Source organism: Nicotiana sylvestris, chromosome 2 (genome assembly GCF_000393655.2).
Source record: "Nicotiana sylvestris chromosome 2, ASM39365v2, whole genome shotgun sequence".
Classification (NCBI taxonomy): Eukaryota; Viridiplantae; Streptophyta; class Magnoliopsida; order Solanales; family Solanaceae; genus Nicotiana; species Nicotiana sylvestris.
In genome coordinates this window covers 41869754-41877440 of record NC_091058.1, presented here as the reverse complement: position 1 = coordinate 41877440, position 7687 = coordinate 41869754, and the positions used below count along the sequence as shown (strand labels likewise).

Here is a 7687-nt window from a genome sequence, read left to right as displayed (position 1 = left end):
CACTAATGCTAAAGCTTTAATTTTCTAAAACCTTGCCAATCCACGTGAAAGGCCCTACGCTCTTCTCCAATTGTCTCTTAGTGCACACTGTGGTGAAGGCCCACTAATATTCATTGTGAATTCACTATGCTTGAGGTCAATTATTGATAGTTGGATTCTCCTTAAAAATATTACTGCACTATTAATTACTACTTCTTTACTTTTTAAAAAATATTTGGTCTTTATAATTGAGAACAAAAGGAAAGCATGCTTGAGACAAAATTCAAATTGGATAATTAACTTTTCAATAAGCTTCCTTGTACTCTATTTTTTTTCTTTCTCTTTTTGGATTGTTAGAAATATTGGTGAATTTGAGACTTTTGTATCCAAGTGGAGCTGAAGTATAAGTATCTCTACAATAAAAAATATATACCTAAGAAAGAAAAGAAAGCTTGACCAAAAGTAGATGTAATGAGTGACATATAAAGCCTGCCAAAATTAGAAAGATGTGTCTACTTTGAGATCTTGATGTAACATAACTAATACTAATATGAGAGGAGGATTTGTCGACCTTGACCATAGTTCTTTTCCTAAGGGACCAACAAGAATTCGGATCGTGGGGGAAAAAGCCCAAATACTTGTAATGTTTGCTGTATCTATCTTTGCATGCAGTAGTCTTATACCCTGATTGGCAAAACTTCTAAAATCAGCTTATTTTGAGAAATGTTTTTTGTGATAATCAGTTTGTATTTGCTAATTAATTTGAAAAGTACTTTTGAGTAGTAATTAGTATTTGACCAAGCTTTTAAAAACTGTTTCTAAATACATTTTTCTCAAAAGTGCTTCTTAGAAAATTGCGGAGAGAAATTACTTTTTTATGCTTATCAGAAACTGCTTCTGTTTCTCCTCAAAAGCATTTTTTTTCCTTCTAATAAATTAACATAATTTGGCTTAAACTATATTTAGGTAGCCGATTTTTTTTTTAAAATAATAATACATCCATGGCCAATGCCACAAGACGTGTTAATTCAACCACTCTTCAATTGGTCACACGAACAACAGGATGTAATTAACTTTTGACTTAGACTATGTTAGTTCTCTGATTTCGCTTCTTCCTTTATAACCAAGATCTACTACTACTACAAGATTTGTCTAAACTTCGTTATTAATGCTTAAAACATGAGGATTTGGCAAAATGTGTCAAAGAGCTGATATACAAATTATATTATTGTGTGTATTTACATTGCTGGCAGTTGTAAAAAAACTATGTTTAGACGATTTAATAGTTGGATAAAGTTGCCCAATCTGAAGAAAGTAGCACAATAAATACGAGAAACAGATTATTAACTAATATATAGTCAACCAATCACCAAAATGGTATTGTCCATGAGTTCAAAGTAGGGTTGCTCATGGATCGGATTGGATTTAACATATTCGAATTGAAAATTAGATTTCGGATTCTATAAAATGCAATCCGAATCCAATCCGAATTAACATCGGATCAGATTTTAAAATTTGGATCGAATAAATATCTCGGAATATCGGATCGGATTATACATACTATTAAGGCTATTGCAAAATTATCCGCTAACGCAGCCAGCTCCCTCCATCCTCTCTGACCACGCATCATTTCATTCATTCTGCATCAACAACAGAACAAAATTTGTCAACACACACCTTAGCAACATACAAGGCAATTACTGATCTCATAATACATAAAATGCAGGCATGACTTAGATCTTCTTTCACAATTCCAGACCGTTTTATACCAAAAGATCTCTGCTGCAAGGTTAGGCAAGCTGAATTCATAGGATTATTCGAGTCGATAAAGGAAGAGGCGTCATCTAGTCGCCGCCAATAGTCAGAACACAGAGAAGAGAGGCGGAACAGAGCAGCAGTCTCTCTGCACAAAACTTAGAGACAGAGAGTCTCGATGAGATAAGACCTAACCCTAAAATTAAAGTTTAAAAATACATATCCTAATAATTCCGGATTTTGTATTTCGGATCGATACCAATCCGAATTCGATTCGGATATCCGAAATTTTAAAAAATATAATCCATATCCGAAATTCGAAAGTCCGAATTGAGCGCATTGGATCCAAATGCACATCCCTAGTTCAGCGGCTTCAATTGATCCATTTTTTACGCTTAAAACCTGAGCTCTCTAAGGGAAAATGCTTATTGCCAGCTGATTTCCAGTTGGTTAAGTACCACAAACAATCCGAAAGCAGTAAAAGGAAAAAAATGCAGAACAATTAAATTAAATAGCCACACCCCTAATCTCTTAAATTAAAAAATAGTCAATAGATGTAGAATATATGTATAGTCTCTGTATACCAATCAAAATAATAAATAGTGAATCCAACTGACTATTTGTGTAAAGATCCCAAATGTGAAAGAAGATGGAATGTCTCCCTTCCAGGACAAAACTATAAGGCCCATCAACAGGCTCTTTATTGGGCTTTCTGCTAACTAGCCTAGATGAGCTTTTAGCTTTTAAAGCTTAGACCCAGAAAGTGAATTGGTTGGGTGATCAAAACTTTGCCAGATAAATCTGCTATTTTTATTATGCAAAACCAAGTTAAATGTACTAGTGATGGATGTGTGTCTTAACGGGATAAAAATAATTGTTATTTGTCGGCTCACAACATTCAATTTAAAAATGAAGTTTTTGGCACGCTATTTTAAGACAATAGAGATAACTATAGTGACTCGTGCTGTCGAATTTTTTGTCTCATTAATTGCTTTACAATAAACAATTCATTTTTTTCTCAATTCACTAGAGATGCATGCAGGCTTTTTTGAGAAACAAGAAAAATAGTAGAACTTAGCACGGTATATTTATTATCCTTATTTTTCTAAATTATCTGTGAACTGAAAGATAAGATTTGAAAACCCGAAAAGGAAGAAGGACAAAATTATAATCATCAAAAGGAATTTTAAGTTATTTCTCATACTATATGAATATATAACAATTTTTTTTTCTTTTGCCGAACTTTTTAGTTTTGCCCGTACGTCCAACACCCCGTTTGAGAGGAGGGGAAAAAGGACAGTGAAAGGCAAACAATTTCATTTTCACTATATTAATTAGCTGCTAGTCTGTCTGCACATATTTATACACACATATAGACACTGAACATGTAGGTGTAAATGCTTACTAATTATTATTTCAACCTGCAACGTAATATAGTAAGGACCACTAGAAATGAGAGTCATGATGTATATACATGTTTTGGAGAAATGAGGTACTCCACTTTTGTGTTAAAAGAAACCATCATTTAGGCTTTTCTCAATTATTTCTGCCTAAAGATTGATGAATAATCATTTTTAAAGCATTATTGTGATCTACTCTGGATGCGAAAGCATTATAAATGGCTCCGTATATAGTACTATGGTGATCTCAATCTTTATCACTATCGTATTACATGAACGTAGTGTGATCAATCTGGCCACTTTTATTTACCTATGGTGCTATGCACCTTGGTTGTCATTCCAGAGACGGAGTCAGAATTTTAATCTTATGTGTTGTGGATTTTAGAACAACAGCTTTAACTGTTAATGAATGAGCTCTAAAATAATAAACATTATTTAAGCAAAAGTTACTCCGGCAAAATCCACATTTCGACTTCGGTCTCGGGTCCTGTCACTCCATTAGATATAGCACCTGTAGCAAGGTTGTATTGAAAAGTAAGTGAATAATAATTCAAAAGGAAGAGTCTTTTATCGGTTAAATAATTAATAATTAAGAACTATAAATCAAATGAGTTGCACTCGCAAAAATGAGAATTGGGCCGGAAGGCAAAAGTGATGCATTTACTCCAAAACGGTCAAAATCGTTGTTACAATTGTAACCTATAAATTCAGACTTATGCTTCTTTTGTAAACATACTGTAAAATCATCTTTTCCTTATACTCATTTGTTGGGATTTTAACTTATCATTTTGTGTTGTTTTCTTATATAGTTAGAACTTGATGTGAAATAGCTAATTACATATTAAATGAATTTCAGTACTCTCACATTGTGATTAATATTATTAACAAACATAATCATCACTCCTTGCAAGCTTGTAAACGAAAGCGACCACTCATAGAGGAGCTAAAGACAAGAATAAAAGCTGTTACACAAATAAAGATCAAGAAATAAATGATCTAGTGGAGCTCAGTTTCCTACAAAAAATACCAACCATTTATTATGAAAGAAAAAAACACCTAGGTCCAAATTCTATCTATTATTAATATCGAATTCATGGCTAGACTGGTAGGAAATCATTGTTAGGTTTGTTGTCTATACCCGAAACGAATATTGGTCCATCATCAAAGAAATGAAAAGTCTATTGAACTTTAACATTTATTTACCTAGTCGTAACAAAACTATAAACCAATATGGAAAGATTACCCCATTCGCTTTGCTTTATCGTCCATTGCTACATCTTCCTCTGCCCCATTTTTGTGTTTATTGGTTTAGCTATAGGAATTCACGATTTGTTCCTTTTTGCTCGGAGAAGAGGCGATTCAATAGTATTGGAGGCCTAAAGACAAATCGTAATAGGATTGTATTGGAAAAAAACTGAGTTTATATTAAAAGATGATGTGGCATGACACGTGGATTAGTTAAATAGTCAAAGCGCAGCAATTGACTAAGAGGCACGGATGGAAACAATCACGGGAAGAAGAATTTAAATAGGCACGAGACGACGTATAAATACGAGTCTCGTACCAATTTAAATTATTTACAGCCAACGGATAGAAGGCATTAAAAGCAAAGATCTGATGACAGAAAAGAGTCCAAATTCATTATTAAATACTTGATACGTTACGAAATTGATATTTAATAGGAATGATTGTATAACGGCTTATTTAATGTCATTTATTACTCATGATTATTTCATTAAAGCTGAGGCTTCATTCCTTTACCTAGAATTATCTATAAAAGGAAGAAGTATCATCATTTGTAAGGACACGGAATACTATTGAGAATTTATTGAAATACACATCTATTTGTTTTTTTACCATCATTCTCAAGTATTTTATTTTTGTCTCCTGATTATCAGTAACCCGAATTTCTTTTTAGCTTTGACCAAAGACTCAGATTTTTGGTTAAACAAATTGGTTCCGTTACCGGGAATCTGATAATCTTTCCTTTTAAGCTATATCTTATCTATTGTCGTCACCATGTCAAACAACAACGCCGACAACAATAGTAATAACACATTGGGAAACCATGAGAATCAAATACATCAAAATCAAGATAACGTGGTTCCCTCTCCTCTAAATTCACCACGTCAATCTCGTGAAGGCACTCCTGTTACTGAATCCCGTGCTGATCAACAAGAGCAATCTGAACATTTTGAAGGAGTTACAACTGAAGCTTTGCAAAAGCTAATTGATGCACAGGTCGGCAAAGCTCTTCAGGCACTTGTTAGTCGATTGCCTGCTGCGCCACCTACACCAACTCCTAATAATAATACATTGGAGAACCCCCGTTCTGGTCTTGATAATTCTGGAAACGGAGCAACCCCCAGTGAACCACAAGAAGGGGGACCAGGTAATTTAAATAATTCGTATTTGCAAAATTTAGTACTAACCTTGCAGAAACAGCTTAAGGAACAAAATGAGCGTATTGAACAAATCCCTGGAGTTCCACCTGTAATAAAAGGAGTAGACATGGACAAATACTCACAACAACCATGGAAGCCTAGTGCTGCTCCCCTTCCAATTCCGAAAAAGTTCAAAATGCCTGACATCCCGAAATATGATGGTACTACAGACCCACGTGACCACATGACTGCATTTACAACCGGCGTAAAAGGCAACGACTTGACCAAACAAGAAATTGAATCAGTATTGGTCAAGAAATTTGGAGAAACACTCACCAAGGGTGCATTAACCTGGTATTCTCTTTTATCTGAAAATTCTATTAATTCTTTTGCTGAGCTTGCAGATTCTTTTATTAAAGCACATTCGGGAGCACAAAAGGTTGAGAAAAGGATGGAAGATATTTTCAAAATCAAACAAGGGGATTCGGAGTTGCTTAGAAACTTCGTTGATAGATTCCAGCGTGAAAGAATGACTCTACCTCGTGTGCCTGACAATTGGGCTGCTATAGCTTTTGCAAGTAATTTAAATGACAAAAGTTCTGAAGCCACGAGATGACTCAAAGAAAGTCTTCGAGAATTTCCTGCAACCACATGGAATGATGTTTACAACAGGTATAGCACGAAGCTGCGAATCGAAGAAGATACCGTACCTAAGCTCCATCATGAAGAAAGGGGCGGTACCCGAAGGTCAGAAACCGAAAAAAGATCAGGTAAAAATAGGTACGATCCATATATGGGACCCGCAGGAAAGGACCCACGGTCGAAACAAGATAGCCAGTAATATGATCAAAAATCGAGGAACTGGGATTCTGGCTCTTCTTCAAAGTTCAGGAATGATCGGAACAGACAAGAATCACGAGATGATGACAGGAGTTTAAAGGCACGATTCGGTGGATATAATTTTAATGTCTCTACCTCCGAGCTCGTAGCTGTTTTAAGAAGCATGGGAGATAAGGTACGGTGGCCAAAAGAGATGCGGTCAAATCCAAGTAGACGCAATCCGGATCATTGGTGCGAATTTCACAACGATCACGGGCACAAAACTTCAGAATGCAGATTCCTGCAGAGTGAAGTGGATCATTTATTGAAGCAAGGGTACCTCACTGAGTTATTTAGTGAGAAAGGAAAACAAGCTTATATGAAAAACAGACAAGAGCCACCACAACCTCCTTCACCCAAGAGGACAGTGAATGTCATAAGCGAGGGATAGGACATTCACGGCGTAACCTACACAACCTCCAACAAGGTTTCTAAGGTAACAATTACACACGGGAAACGGGTGCGGCAGGTCCTTGAAAATGAAAGTATTTCGTTCGATGACGCAGATACCGAAGGAGTGACAACTCTACATAATGACGCACTGGTAATATCTTTACTTGTACATGATACTAATGTAAAACGAGTTTTGATTGATCCAGGGAGTTCTATAAATATTATATTACTAAGGGTACTACGAGAAATGCAAGCTGAAGACAAAATGATACCCAAGGCGCACACCTTGTCAGGCTTTGACAATTCAAGTGTAGTAACAAAAGGTGAGGTATTTCTAACAACTTTTGCTATGGGTGTTGTGAAGGAAACTAAATTTCAGGTAGTTGATATGGAAATGGCCTACAATATGATCATGAGGAGACCATGGATACACGATATGGACGTTGTCCCATCAACTCTACATCAGGTTATTAAATTCCCATCACCATGGGGAATTTGCCAAATTCGTGGGGATCAGCAGATGGCTAAAAGTGTCAACGCTGTAACAAGTACGAGCGCCGAAAATAAAGAAAAGTAGCAATTACAGGAAACAGTTGAAGGTAAAAAAGATCAAACTTCAACTGAACAGGAAAAGACGGATTTGGACTCAAGACCTGACACAATTCAAGAACCTGAAGAAAATGAAAGCATCAAAACGACAATTGAAGAGCTTGAGGCAGTGATGTTATTTGATCAATGGCCTGAACGGAAGGTTTATGTCGGGGCCAATTTAAGCACGAACATGCGAGGTATGATAATCGAATTTTTAAAAGCTAACTTAGACTGCTTTGCTTGGTCCCACACTGACATGACAGGGATTCCACCAAATGTGATGACTCACAAACTCAATGAGGACCC

General features: G+C 35.9%; 1 long non-coding RNA gene across 1 annotated transcript; it reads right to left on the bottom strand.

The window, feature by feature from the left end:
- Window positions 1–1306: 1306 nt before the first annotated feature.
- LOC104221190 (uncharacterized) lies at window positions 1307–1955 on the bottom strand. The gene is made up of 2 exons (XR_709662.2): window positions 1749–1955; window positions 1307–1619 (listed from the first exon to the last, which is right to left on the bottom strand). It is a non-coding gene; the product is annotated as an uncharacterized lncRNA (long non-coding RNA).
- Window positions 1956–7687: the final 5732 nt, after the last annotated feature.